Here is a 15,459-nt window from a genome sequence, read left to right as displayed (position 1 = left end):
GATAGAAAGTTAAACTTGTCTCTCTAACCAGATTGCCTTAAGCTTCAGAATTATGCCTTCTTGTAAGCTCCTTCTTACTCTTAAAATGACTTTACACATTCCCCCCTGGTCCTTTGATAATCTCCTCTTCAGTCACAGGACAGAACCCCAACATCAACTCTGTGGGGAAGCTTCTCCAAATTCTCTAGGCCTGAACAATTTTCTGCCTTCTCTGCTTCCGTGGAACTTTGTCCTTTACTACATGATAGCGTTTACCTCCTGACATTTTAGTGTGTTTGTTAGCCCTGCATATAGAACTCACCAGATTGTGTGGACTGCATGAATGAATTAATTCTATTGAACTTTAAGGCAAAGCCTAAATTTTATGCTTCTTCTAAATCCCTTACATCTCCTAAAAAAATTCTGATCCATAGTAGTAGGTACTTGTTTAATTAAATTTTAGGGATGGATGTTTTTCATCAGTGGAAGTATATGCTAGAGTCCATATTATGCAATAAGGGAAGGGAAGACAGAGTACCTAATTCAGTTAAGATATTGCTATTCTTGTTAGTAATTCTGGAGTCATGAAATCATAATTTGAATTTTATGACTAAATTGCAGAATAAATTTCCAATGTGAGATTTAAACATTATTTCCTTGGAGGTGACCAAAAAGGAGAGTTGGTACTGTTTTTAAGAACTGTCATTCAATTGTCAGTTGTGCCAGAGCACAAATCCTTTATAGCCCTCCTGTTTAAGAAGCATCTGACATGCTAAGCTGCTTCCTAATTAACACAAAGGTTGTAAAAGAAATGGCTGTTTGGTTGTGTTTGGGTTATCCCAGCCAGTATATTCCAAAGCTTCCTTCATTCAACAGATGAGTGATCTCCTTTATATTCTGTAAGGAAATGAGAAGTAATCAGTTAAACATACATTACTAATGCTACATGCTTCACATTGAAACCATCCTCCTGACACATAATACTTTACCCTCTGCTGTCCCCCAAAGTGGCAGTAGGATTTCTGTTAAGTCATTTTCTTTATTAGGTCACAAGGTCTAAGAAGCCTAAACATTGTGCCTTGTTGAAATATAACCTCTAGGTATGGAGGATGTGTTGAACAACTTCCTACCAGTCATTTGGCATATGTTGATTTCCTGTCTTCATGATACGTAAGACAACTAGCTAATTATCATTCATATGTGGTAAATCACATAGATACTGACTTCCCCTATCTTTCCAGCTTTTTCTTATCAAAAGTTACCTGCTCTCTGTCGCAGGAATGATTGGCTAAAGTAACCTATATCAGGGTCTGTAACAGTGGGCACCTATCAGAGTGCACATGCTTGAACATATCATCGCCTTTATCATCATAAGCCTCACATCCAGATGTGATAGACCCAAGTGCTCACATCCCCTCACTCTGTCACTGTATATGTTGTTACCATATCACAAATATTTAACAATCTGCTGTGTACTCAACCTTTAGCTGTATGCCCTGAGGGAGACAGAGTAAGATACTGCCCTGACATCAAGGAGCTCACATGCTCCCTAAAGAGATAATTTCACATGAAAAGTTAGTGTTTAACATGAAATGTCCTGAGAATATACAATTGTAATTTGCATGTTTCCTATGTGTACTTTTCTAAGTTCTCAGATTCAAAACAAAACCCCATGGAAGAAAAAATGAAATAAAAACCCCGTCAGGACAAATCCTAGCCAGAACTGACCAAACATAAAAAATAAATGCCACTGCCCTCTCCAAGCCACCTTTACTTTATACTTGGGTCTAAGAAGCCCAAACATTGTGCCTTGTTGAAATATAACCTCTAGGTATGGAGGATGTGTCGAACAACTTCCTACCAGTCAGTGAAGTGCAGTGACCATTTAGCAGTATCTCCCTCCTCTCTCTTTCCACCCGCTGCCCCATCTCTCCTTCCTTGCATCTATCTTCTCCTGCCAACAATAATTTTCTTATGTTCTAAGTAAATATCTTTAATGCTCTCCCTACTACCTAAACATTAAACTTCAAACCTTTCCCAAGACCCTGAACACCCACCCCAGCTTGTAAGTTCAGGCTACTTACCTGGGAATCCCAGACACACTGTATATTCCCTCCTCTGGTACACTGCTCACGTCATCGAATCTATCTTCCTCCCACCCCGCCATGGATTCTGTAAATATATATCAGTCCTACCCACCTTTAAGTTTCAGTCAAAACCTGATACTTACGGCCTGAAGCAATCCCTCTGTTCTCCATGCTAGTCTATGAGAGAGGTCATGATATTTCAGTAGCTCTGGAGAGACACATATGGTCAAACCAGACCAGCTCAAATTAACCCATGCTATGCACCACCTAAAGAATCACCTCTTGCTGTAACCTCTTTCTTCACCCAAAATTATCTGTCCCATTTGCTAAGTAAGCCCTTAGGGCTTTGCTGTGCCTGCAACAGGTCTTAATCCATGTGAATGTGCATTTTTGTGTTAGTGAGCACATGCTAACATGCCTTCCACAGATTAGTTTCTTTAGAAACATTTTCTGGGGAAAAAAAAGATATATTTTTGGTTAGTAACCCCAAAAGGACCTTTCAGTTCACATACGTGGGTAGCAGCATACTCCACTTACGCAAAGGTCAGCCCAGGGTAAATATGAGCAAAAACACATACTTAGGATAAGAAGAATGTTGAGGGAGTTTACAGTTTAAAGAGATATCCAGACAACTTTTTATATTTTAAAGAAGTAATGCTATAATTTTACTACAAAGAAAACTTCTTTTTGTTTCTGGGGAGAAGAATAAGAAGAGTTACAATCTCCTAGAGAAAAGCAAAACATTTTTAGTACTCCCAAATAAGACAGGCACCTCAGCTAGGGTGCTGTAGTTGCACGTTCTTTGTGTTTTTTCAAGAATTTTATTTCTCTGTCATGATTATTTATTGGCAGAGGATTTGATGAGCATTTGGGCCAAATTTATAAGACTTTCAACACATGTGGAGAAAAAAAATTAGATGATTGCACATCTTTCTGAGGGAGATTTTTCCCCTGTTTTAAAAGTCATTGCTTTTCACTGAATTTATCATGTATTCCTATAAAAGTGTAAATTTTGTGATTGATAGCATTTTTACCTCAAAATAAAATGAATATCCAACGGGAGCAAGTTTTATTGACTGCCTGTTGGAGCATAAATTAGTCTAAGGTTTCATGAAATAGGCATTTGAACATGAATATTAATGGCTGAGATCAGAGGCAACTTTTGAAAGGATTCCAAAATATTATCATATTAGATTGGCACAGCAAATGAATTGCTTGAATGCTAGAAGTTCACAAACATTCAAACAATTGTGAGTTACATTAACTTCAATAAAAACTTTTGCAGGACAAAAATTTAATGTAGTAAACTTCATCTTGCTTGTCCAGGTCCATATAGATTCTTAGCTGGACTCTTGTCCTAGCTTCCTAATTTTTCTTCCTACCTCCTATTTTTCCCTATTCCAAGCCACCATACTTGCTCTTGATTAATTCTTCCTGCCTATCTCTGATTTAGTGATTCATCTGCCCAGTCATCTATAGTAGCTCCAAACTGTTCTCTAAATTATGAATAAACTTATCTCCCTGACATTCAGAAAATTCTACAGCATTCATCTTACACACTTTTCTAGCCTTATCTCCCTTTTCTCTTTTGTACTCCTATGTTTATATTCCCTGCATTCTTGCTTCATTGTATCCATTTACATTGGCCCTTTTACCAGTAATTTCCTCTTCTTTCCCCTCAGTCTGAAACAGTCCTTCATAGATTTTGTCCTATAAGCCATATTTCAAATATAACTTTATCCACAAAGCTTTGCCCAGTTACCTCAAGAGAATGCATGCTTCTGCTTTAGAATTGTAGCCTTTTTTTCCTCTCTCGCAAGGAGAGAGTGTAGCACCGTGGTTGAAGTACTCAGCCTCTGGAGTAAGCTTTAGTTTAAGACCCAGTTCTACTGCTTACTTGCTATATGATCTTATCTAAATTTGATAACCTCTGTGTCTTTTTTTTTTTTCAATCTCTAAAATAAAGATGCTAATAGTACCTACCTCATAAGATTGTTGTGAGAATTATAAGTGTTGATACATTTAACGTAGTTAGAATAGTATCTGGCCCTATAGTAAGCTTACGTGGTATTTATTGTATTCTCTCATGGCTCATATTTTATTCCAATGTGTATTAAATTGAACTGTATGAAATTGCCCATGTCAACTCTATATTGGACCCTAAAATCATTATGTCATGTGGTTCAACCAAATGTAGTGCTTTTTGTACCCCCTACCTTAATATACTGAACTATCTCGAAAGATAAGGACTATATCTTATACATTGTTGTGTCCTATGGTACCTGCTATGTACCTGACACATGCTGAGTATTTTATGGATGGTTATTGAATTTTGCACATACACACACACACACAAACACACAAAATGCAAAAAAACAAATAGAAGCCAAGACCTTCCCAGTATCTTAAGTACTCTTTGGCTACCACAGAGTTTCCTCCATGTGGTTCAGCAGTCATTTATGAAAGGAGAGTGATAAAGATATACAGGAGGAGAATTTTATCTTGTCTATTGCTGAGTATAAATACTATGCCTTTCCCAAAAGCCTTCCACAGAACCTTTCCTTCAGGTCAGGGACCTAGTGTCATGGGTCGGTCTTGGATAACATTGCAGGACATATCAGTTCAACTGCCAAGGGAATCATAAATAGTCCTACTCCTGCCTGTGGCCCACCACTGCCTCCATAGAAGGTACATGATCCTCTCTGCTTTCATTCTTTTTTATCAGATATTTTCAACATCAAGAACTTATTAGCTGATAATGCAACTAAATTAAGTATAACATAAGGGAAATGTGTCCTGGCAGGGATGGTATCTTAGAGTGAATGTACAGCCTTTATTTGTTACAAAAAAAAAAAAAAAAAAAAAAAAAAAAAAACTTGAGCTTTGGACAAGCAATAGGGAGCAGCATTGATACTGGGTTCTGACATGGAAGCTGACATTAAATTCTTGACAGTCTGCTTGTTTATAAACTATTCAGTAAACAATTTAGTAAGTAAACATAGATTCTTGCTATCTCTTTTAAGGAAAGAGTGGTTATGGTGGCTCTCTCGTACCCAACCTAGTGCTCAGCCTTTCCTGACTCACATAAGCACTAATCTCCAGATAACACCAAATGTCCTAGGGTTATTACTTATCCCCCTTCCTTGTTCTCTGAAATAAGAGGAAGGCAGGTAAAATTATGCACTTTATGTAAGAAGAAATAGAGGTACAGAGAAAACAGCTTAAGTCTCTTAACAGCCCAAGAGAGTGAAGAAGATATTGCCAGTGCAGTGAGTTGTATCTGTCCCTAGGTAAGCAAAATATTAATAAAAGCATACAACTATGTTAATAATTCAAACAACAGTCTTTACTTATATGGACTTTGCAGTGACTTTTTTCCAGCCTGAAATACTCAGATAATGACTGCCATTAGTTTCACACGTTAGTGCTTTATTATATACTGCTTTGCTTTCACACGAAATTGTTGGGAGATAAGAATTTTATGTAAGATAAATATTGGGTCTTAACTTTTTTATACCCCTTCAACTTCAAGCAATTTTCTGAGCAATGGTAAGTGGTAAATAGATATTTACTACTTAAGTTTACAAGAGACCTGTTTCTCTCTGTTCATTGGCTTAGGCACTATTAATGAAACCTTTGGAATGCAGGTCCCTTCTGGTTGTAAACATATATCGAGGTCTTCTATTTCTTTTGGAACTCAAACAATAAGAAAATAATTAGAAATCTGTGGGCATAAGTCTCTAGAAGCCTTAATCTTAGAAGTGAGTAAAACAAATTTTTAGGCCAGGCTCGGTGGCTCACGCCTGTAATCCCAGCACTTTGGGAGACCGAGGCGGGCGGATCACGAGGTCAGGAGATCGAGACCATCCTGGCTAACACGGTGAAACCCCGTCTCTACTTACTAAAAATTAAAAAAATTACCTGGGCGTGGTGACGGGCGCCTGTAGTCCCAGCTACTCGGGAGGCTGAGGCAGGAGAATGGCGTGCACCTGGGAGGCGGAGCTTGCAGTGAGCCGAGATTGTGCCACTGCACTCCAGCCTGGGCGACAGAGCGAGATTCCGCCTGAAAAAAAAATATTTTTTTTGTAAAGCCTAGGAAGGATGATTAAGCATCTTCCTAAAATTTTCAGTATGCCTGTGTACACTGTATATACTGACTTCTAGCATGGTTTCTTTGCCAAAGCATAACACATATTTTTTAAAGGGATAATTCAAGACCAACATTCTTTCACTCTGGGTGACCCCAATGGGTGGTGAACACCTTTTAGTAACTCTTGAAAGTTAAAGCATCCAGCAGTTGGTTGTGACCTTTTTGGTTGTGACCTTTGAGTTATTCTAGCTTGTAGCCCACTGACTTGCTGCTCAGTTCCACAGCTTCAAAACCAGCTCTAATCACTGCTCCCAAGAGAGCCCTAGCTTCTGCATACAGGAGGCTCTCACCAGGAAAGGATACCTGAAGTCCAGAAAGACACTCTGTTCACACTGGCTCCTCCTTGTAGGGAACAGTTTTTTCAAATAATGTACATTTATGCACTGGGAAAATATCTTGAATTTATTATTTAGGTGTAACCAGACTTTAATACAACTTAACCTACACACTGGGAAAGCAGACTGTACACCACATTTACAAAAAGATTTATGGCTTTAACAACGCATTCAAGTGTAGTTACTGCTAAATAGCAGTTCAAGTAATTGTGTGTCTCATGGCAAATATATGCAATGTAAGGTAATATATATTTAAACCAAAAATAACAAGAGGTGATTATTTGCTAAATAAAGAACTTATTACTTAGGAAAAAAAGTTATACAACTTTCAAAGGACTTTTAAAAATATAATATGATTTATAGGAAATTTATTTGCATATAATTCACAATGTCTGGTACAAAGTAAGCTACCTCTGTGTTTTTTTTTTCTTTAGGTCAACAAATATTTAAACCAAGGGTTGGCAAACTGGCCCTCAGACCAGATGCTTATTTTTGTAAATAAAGTTTTATTGGACCACAGCCATGCCTGTTTATTTCAGACTGTGGCTACTTTGAGGCTACAGTGGCAGAGTTGAGTAGCTAAGACAGATCATAGGTCCACAAACCTAAAATCTTTACTCTCTGGCCCTCTAAAAAAAAAGTATGCCAAACCATTCTAAACAGAAAAACAATTAATTCTTTTTTTCCAACTTTTATTTTAGATTCAGGGAGTACACGTGCAGGTTTGTTACATGGGTCAATTGCATGTCTCTGAGGTTTGGTGTACAAAAAATCCCCTTACCCAGGTATTGAGCATATTACTTGATGTTTTTCAACTGACACCCCCTCCCAATCTTCCCCACTCTAGTAGTCCTCTGTGTCTACTGTTGCCATCTTTATACCCATGTTTATCCAGTGTTTAGCTCCTGCTTATAAGTAAGAACATATGGTATTTGGTTTTCTGTTCCTGCGTTAATTCACCTACAATGATGACTTCCACATGCATCCATGCTGCTGCAAAGGACATAATTTTGTTCTTTTTTATGGCTGCATAGCTTTTCATGGCGTATATGTAACAAATTTTCTTTATCCAGTCCACCGACAATGCGCATCTACGTTGATTTTATGTTTTTGCTATTATGAATGGTGCTGTGATGAATATATGAGTCATGCGTCCTTTTTGTAGAATGATTTATTTTTCTTTGGGTATATACCCAGTTATGGGATTGCTAGGTTGAATGGTAGTTCTGTTTTAATTTCCTTGAGAAATCTCCACACTGTTTTCCACAGTGGCTGAACGAATTTGCATTCCCACAGCAGCTATAATATGGTTGTTTGTTTGTTTGTTTGTTTGAGACGGGTCTCGCTTTGTTGTCTGGGCTGGAGTGCAGTGGTGCGATCTCGGCTCACTGCAACCTCCGCCTCCCGGGTTCAAGCAATTCTCCTGCCTCAGCCTTCTGAGTAGCTGGGATTACAGATATGCACCACCACGCCCGGCAATTTTTTTTGTATTTTTAGTAGAGATAGGGGTTTCACCGTGTTGGTCAGGCTGGTCTTGAACTCCTGACCTCGTGATCTGCCCCCCTCAGGCTCCCAAATATAATATGGTATGTTAAGGAACTAATCATCAAGTTTGTATTGGTTACCATCTTTTAGTCTCCTGTTATCTTCAGTTTCATAATTGGCATTAATGACAATATGGTATTCACTTTATAAATTTGCTTCATAGTAAACTCTTCTGAAATAAATTACAGTCATGCATCACTTAACAGTGGGGATGCATTCTAAGAAATGCATAATTAGGCAATTTCATCATTGTGTAAACATGAAGTGTACTTACACAAACCTGGTTGGTACAGTCTGCTGCACACCTAGCCTGTATGATATAGTCTATTGTTCCTAGGCTAGAAACCTATACAGCATGTTACTGTACTGAATATTCTCAGCAATTATAACACAATGGTAAGTATTTATGTATCTAAACATAGACAAGGTACAATAAAAATATGGTATTGTAATCTTATGGGACGACTATCACATATGCAGTCTGTCATTGACCAAAACATCATTATACAGCACAAGACTATAGTTGAAAATTTTAAATTATATATATGGGTTGCACTGTATTTCTGTTTGCCACATTGATATATACATTTAATGGTTTGTATGTTTGTACTTGCATTCATATACATTAAACTGTTACAGGGAGCATATTTGCTTGTGTTAAAAAATAAATAATATTTATTTCTAATGACTTATAAAATTATTATGGTTATGTTTAAAGAGGCTTGAAGAGGTATTATGGTTATGTTTGAAGAGGCGACAGAAACATCACCTTTGTCATTGACCAAAACATCATTGTGTGGCTCATGACTGTAATAGTGTAAAGTAAAGATTAACTGTATTGGCTAATCAATGTGGACATATCATTCAGTATTACTAAAGATTCTCCATCCAATGAAGCCTGAACACCTGTAAATGCTTGGTGATGGATGGAAAGGGCAATTATTTGCAGCTGGACTGTCTGAGACATGTCATCATTATTGCATAATATTTATTTAACGAAGGATCAATGCACCGTACAGCTCCAGTTTGAGGGCACACTTGACATTGTAGTTTGTAGATCTTTTATAAACTGACTGCTATCACTGAAGTTTTGCTGAAGAATAAAGACAAAAGATTCTCTCTTTAGGAAATTGTGCACTTTAAAGACTCAGAAACCTGAAACCTCACAGAATCATAATAGATGTATTTTTCAGAGACAATTTCTGAGTCCTTGGCGTATTCTCAAATGTCATTCATGTCTTCACTGCCGCAGGTTATCTTTTTATTTTTATGTGTCATGGAAAAGCAGCCTTTTTCTTTTTTTCTCTCTTACTATGCCTTAATAAATAGAATTTAAAACCCCAAATCTCAATTATTGTGAAAGCCAATATTTGTAGCAAATCCATCTATGCTCTGTGTTGTCAGCACATATGGTTTTGTGCACCTGCTACCATGAAATTCTGCCAGGGTTATCCTCAGAGAAATGGAGAGACACCTGATGCCATCCTTACTGTGACAGACGTTTTTCTTTCTGTGAATTCCAAAAGTTTTTGAAGTTATGCATCTCTTGCAGTGAACTTCAGTGACTTGTGTACACATGGTATCTTCCTTTCTAGATTGTAAGTTCTTTGAGGGCAGGGACTGATTCTTATTAATCTTTATATGCTCTGCTTCTCCACTCTTGGTTTAGCCAGAGCCTTACACAAAGTAGAAGCTTAAATAATGTTTATTAGATGAATATCATACTGAGTTCCAGAAATTACCTGAGAGCAATTGAAGAAGGAAAGTGTGGAGGGAGAGGTGTTAGCATAGAGTTCATAGTGTCTGAGTTTGGCGTCCTTTTCCTCAACACGAATACTAACACAGATAAGTAACCTAACTGTCTTCTCAAATCTGAGAGGAGTAGATGCATTTTCTCTTTTAGGACTTTTCTATCTCATGTGGGAAAAGCAAACAAGAAGGTCCTACAAAAGTCTTGTAGGTATTTATTCTTATCCGACAGTGGTGGATGTGACAAACTCTCTTATTGGTTTCAGTTGGTCCCACAGGTTATGTGATGAGGACTTTGGGGTTTGGGGAGCTGGGAACCATGAGTTGTCTCTTATGGATGACCTAACATACTGCTAATACCTGACAAGCTTCAATTTATCCATCTCGAAATGGAGATACTAACATCTGTCTCAAAGGGTCATTGTGAGGAGCAAGTAGGAACATAGAAAATTTCCTAGCACAAAGTAGATATGGAAGATAGGGAGTAAGATGTTAGGTATTTTATTGCTTCTACTGCTTCTGCTGCTGTTACTACTACTGCTATTATTATTACTACTCCTGGAAGAGTAGGACTTGCCTGGGACACTGACCCTACTTACCCCTTCACCTTATTCACCAAAACTTACCTCCTATATAAATTCATTTATATTTTTCTGGAATGATAAGAAAAATCCTTCATCTAGGTAGCATATTTTATATTTGAATAGTTTATGTTTCAAATAAATAAAGTTTTTACAAACCCCAGAGAAGGCCTATACAGCCAAATTTGAAAAAAAATATTTAAAAATAAATATTCAGTGTTTCAGATGTGTGTGTGTGTATCTTTTAATTGCCATGTATTTCTACCAAAAAATACAAAACTTAATTTTGTATCCTGAAAGACCCTCATTTGAGAATCCCTGCTTTTATGTTCTGCTATGACCACTTTAGTCCAGGCAACAGATAGCTTAGGTTGTTGCTTTACAAGTGGAGAAACAGGGCTGAGAGGCTCGCCATACTCCAAATTACCAGTGCCAGTCCCATGGCACAAAGACATGAAAGGCAGGCACCCAAACAGAAAGGTAGTGCAATTAATTGCTTCAAAGTCTTCACTCAGGGCTGCCCTTAGGCATGATCAGATAAAAATGTACACATTGCTTGGCACCTGGTAAAATGTTGTTTCCTTTCCTTCCTCCTTCCGCTGATAGACTCTTCTTAGGTACAGAAAAGATGAGGCTGTACACATAGCTAAAAGCTATGCCATTAAAACAAACTTCTTCTTTTTTTTTTTTTAATTTATTTATTATTATTATACTTTAAGTTGTAGGGTACATGTGCATAACGTGCAGGTTTGTTACATATGTATACTTGTGCCATGTTGGTGTGCTGCACCCATCAACTCGTCATTTACATCAGGTATAACTCCCAATGCAATCCCTCCCCCCTCCCCCCTCCCCCCTCTCCATGATAGGCCCCAGTGTGTGATGTTCCCCTTCCTGAGTCCAAGTGATCTCATTGTTCAGTTCTCACCTATGAGTGAGAACATGCGGTGTTTGGTTTTCTGTTCTTGTGATAGTTTGCTAAGAATGATGGTTTCCAGCTGCATCCATGTCCCTACAAAGGACACAAACTCATCCTTTTTTATGGCTGCATAGTATTCCATGGTGTATATGTGCCACATTTTCTTAATCCAATCTGTCACTGATGGACATTTGGGTTGATTCCAAGTCTTTGCTATTGTGAATAGTGCTGCAATAAACATACGTGTGCATGTGTCTTTATAGCAGCATAATTTATAATCCTTTGGGTATATACCCAGTAATGGGATGGCTGGGTCATATGGTACATCTAGTTCTAGATCCTGGAGGAATCGCCATACTGTTTTCCATAATGGTTGAACTAGTTTACAATCCCACCAACAGTGTAAAAGCGTTCCTATTTCTCCACATCCTCTCCAGCACCTGTTGTTTCCTGACTTTTAAATGATTGCCATTCTAACTGGTGTGAGATGGTATCTCATTGTGGTTTTGATTTGCATTTCTCTGAAGGCCAGTGATGATGACCATTTTTTCATGTGTCTGTTGGCTGTATGAATGTCTTCTTTTGAGAAATGTCTGTTCATATCCTTTGCCCACTTTTTGATGGGGTTGTTTGTTTTTTTCTTATAAATTTGTTTGAGTTCTTTGTAGGTTCTGGATATTAGCCCTTTGTCAGATGAGTAGATTGCAAAAATTTTCGCCCATTCTGTAGGTTGCCTGTTCACTCTGATGGTAGTTTCTTTTGCTGTGCAGAAGCTCTTTAGTTTAATTAGATCCCATTTGTCAATTTTGGCTTTTGCTGCTGTTGCTTTTGGTGTTTTAGACATGAAGTCTTTGCCCATGCCTATGTCCTGAATGGTACTACCTAGGTTTTCCTCTAGGATTTTTATGGTATTAGGTCTAACATTTAAGTCTCTAATCCATCTTGAATTAATTTTCGTATACGGAGTAAGGAAAGGATCCAGTTTCAGCTTTCTACTTATGGCTAGCCAATTTTCCCAGCACCATTTATTAAATAGGGAATCCTTTCCCCATTTCTTGTTTCTCTCAGGTTTGTCAAAGATCAGATGGCTGTAGATGTGTGGTATTATTTCTGAGGACTCTGTTCTGTTCCATTGGTCTATATCTCTGTTTTGGTACCAGTACCATGCTGTTTTGGTTACTGTAGCCTTGTAGTATAGTTTGAAGTCAGGTAGCGTGATGCCTCCAGCTTTGTTCTTTTGACTTAGGATTGTCTTGGAGTTGCGGGCTCTTTTTTGGTTCCATATGAACTTTAAAGCAGTTTTTTCCAATTCTGTGAAGAAACTCATTGGTAGCTTGATGGGGATGGCATTGAATCTATAAATTACCTTGGGCAGTATGGCCATTTTCACGATATTGATTCTTCCTATCCATGAGCATGGTATGTTCTTCCATTTGTTTGTGTCCTCTTTGATTTCACTGAGCAGTGGTTTGTAGTTCTCCTTGAAGAGGTCCTTGACATCCCTTGTAAGTTGGATTCCTAGGTATTTTATTCTCTTTGAAGCAATTGTGAATGGAAGTTCATTCCTGATTTGGCTCTCTGTTTGTCTGTTACTGGTGTATAAGAATGCTTGTGATTTTTGCACATTAATTTTGTATCCTGAGACTTTGCTGAAGTTGCTTATCAGCTTAAGGAGATTTTGGGCTGAGACAATGGGGTTTTCTAAATATACAATCATGTCATCTGCAAACAGGGACAATTTGACTTCTTCTTTTCCTAACTGAATACCCTTGATTTCTTTCTCTTGCCTGATTGCCCTAGCCAGAACTTCCAACACTATGTTGAATAGGAGTGGTGAGAGAGGGCATCCCTGTCTTGTGCCAGTTTTCAAAGGGAATTTTTCCAGTTTTTGCCCATTCAGTATGATATTGGCTGTGGGTTTGTCATAAATAGCTCTTATTATTTTGAGGTACATTCCATCAATACCGAATTTATTGAGCGTTTTTAGCATGAAGGGCTGTTGAATTTTGTCAAAAGCCTTTTCTGCATCTATTGAGATAATCATGTGGTTCTTGTCTTTGGTTCTGTTTATATGCTGGATTATGTTTATTGATTTGCGAATGTTGAACCAGCCTTGCATCCCAGGGATGAAGCCCACTTGATCATGGTGGATAAGCTTTTTGATGTGTTGCTGAATCCGGTTTGCCAGTATTTTATTGAGGATTTTTGCATCGATGTTCATCAGGGATATTGGTCTAAAATTCTCTTTTTTTGTTGTGTCTCTGCCAGGCTTTGGTATCAGGATGATGTTGGCCTCATAAAATGAGTTAGGGAGGATTCCCTCTTTTTCTATTGATTGGAATAGTTTCAGAAGGAATGGTACCAGCTCCTCCTTGTACCTCTGGTAGAATTCAGCTGTGAATCCATCTGGTCCTGGACTTTTTTTGGTTGGTAGGCTATTAATTATTGCCTCAATTTCAGAGCCTGCTATTGGTCTATTCAGGGATTCAACTTCTTCCTGGTTTAGTCTTGGAAGAGTGTAAGTGTCCAGGAAATTATCCATTTCTTCTAGATTTTCCAGTTTATTTGCGTAGAGGTGTTTATAGTATTCTCTGATGGTAGTTTGTATTTCTGTGGGGTCGGTGGTGATATCCCCTTTATCATTTTTAATTGCGTCGATTTGATTCTTCTCTCTTTTCTTCTTTATTAGTCTTGCTAGTGGTCTGTCAATTTTGTTGATCTTTTCAAAAAACCAACTCCTGGATTCATTGATTTTTTGGAGGGTTTTTTGTGTCTCTATCTCCTTCAGTTCTGCTCTGATCTTAGTTATTTCTTGCCTTCTGCTAGCTTTCGAATGTGTTTGCTCTTGCTTCTCTAGTTCTTTTAATTGCGATGCTAGAGTGTCAATTTTAGATCTTTCCTGCTTTCTCTTGTGGGCATTTAGTGCTATAAATTTCCCTCTACACACTGCTTTAAATGTGTCCCAGAGATTCTGGTATGTTGTATCTTTGTTCTCATTGGTTTCAAAGAACATCTTTATTTCTGCCTTCATTTCATTATGTACCCAGTAGTCATTCAGGAGCAGGTTGTTCAGTTTCCATGTAGTTGAGCAGTTTTGATTGAGTTTCTTAGTCCTGAGTTCTAGTTTGATTGCACTGTGGTCTGAGAGACAGTTTGTTATAATTTCTGTTCTTGTACATTTGCTGAGGAGTGATTTACTTCCAATTACGTGGTCGATTTTGGAGTAAGTACGATGTGGTGCTGAGAAGAATGTATATTCTGTTGATTTGGGGTGGAGAGTTCTATAGATGTCTATTAGGTCTGCTTGCTGCAGAGATGAGTTCAATTCCTGGATATCCTTGTTAACTTTCTGTCTCGTTGATCTGTCTAATGTTGACAGTGGAGTGTTGAAGTCTCCCATTATTATTGTATGGGAGTCTAAGTCTCTTTGTAAGTCTCTAAGGACTTGATTTATGAATCTGGGTGCTCCTGTATTGAGTACATATATATTTAGGATAGTTAGCTCTTCCTGTTGAATTGATCCCTTTACCATTATGTAATGGCCTTCTTTGTCTCTTTTGATCTTTGATGGTTTAAAGTCTGTTTTATCAGAGACTAGTATTGCAACCCCCGCTTTTTTTGTTCTCCATTTGCTTGGTAAATCTTCCTCCATCCCTTTATTTTGAGCCTATGTATGTCTCTGCGTGTGAGATGGGTCTCCTGAATACAGCAGACTGATGGGTCTTGACTCTTTATCCAGTTTGCCAGTCTGTGTCTTTTAATTGGAGCATTTAGTCCATTTACATTTAAGGTTAAGATTGTTATGGTGAACTTGATCCTGCCATTATGATATTAACTGGTTATTTTGCTCGTTAGTTGATGCAGTTTCTTCCTAGCCTAAATGGTCTTTACATTTTGGCATGTTTTTGCAATGGCTGGTACCGGTTGTTCCTTTCCATGTTTAGTGCTTCCTTCAGGGTCTCTTGTAAGGCAGGCCTGGTGGTGACAAAATCTCTAAGCATTTGCTTATCTGTAAAGGATTTTATTTCTCCTTCACTTATGAAACTTAGTTTGGCTGGATATGAAATTCTGGGTTTAAAATTCTTTTCTTTAAGAATGTTGAATATTGGCCCCC

At 38.0% G+C, this 15,459-nt stretch overlaps 1 protein-coding gene across 4 annotated transcripts in view; it reads left to right on the top strand.

Moving 5' to 3' along the window:
• Positions 1-15,459, top strand: part of LOC105487459 (growth hormone receptor) — a 314,004-nt gene that overhangs the window by 210,554 nt on the left and 87,991 nt on the right. The gene's annotated exons all lie outside the window — the stretch shown is intronic.

The sequence above is a fragment of the Macaca nemestrina genome, chromosome 6, assembly GCF_043159975.1.
Source record: "Macaca nemestrina isolate mMacNem1 chromosome 6, mMacNem.hap1, whole genome shotgun sequence".
Taxonomy (NCBI): Eukaryota; Metazoa; Chordata; class Mammalia; order Primates; family Cercopithecidae; genus Macaca; species Macaca nemestrina.
This window is presented reverse-complemented; position numbering and strand designations above follow the sequence as displayed.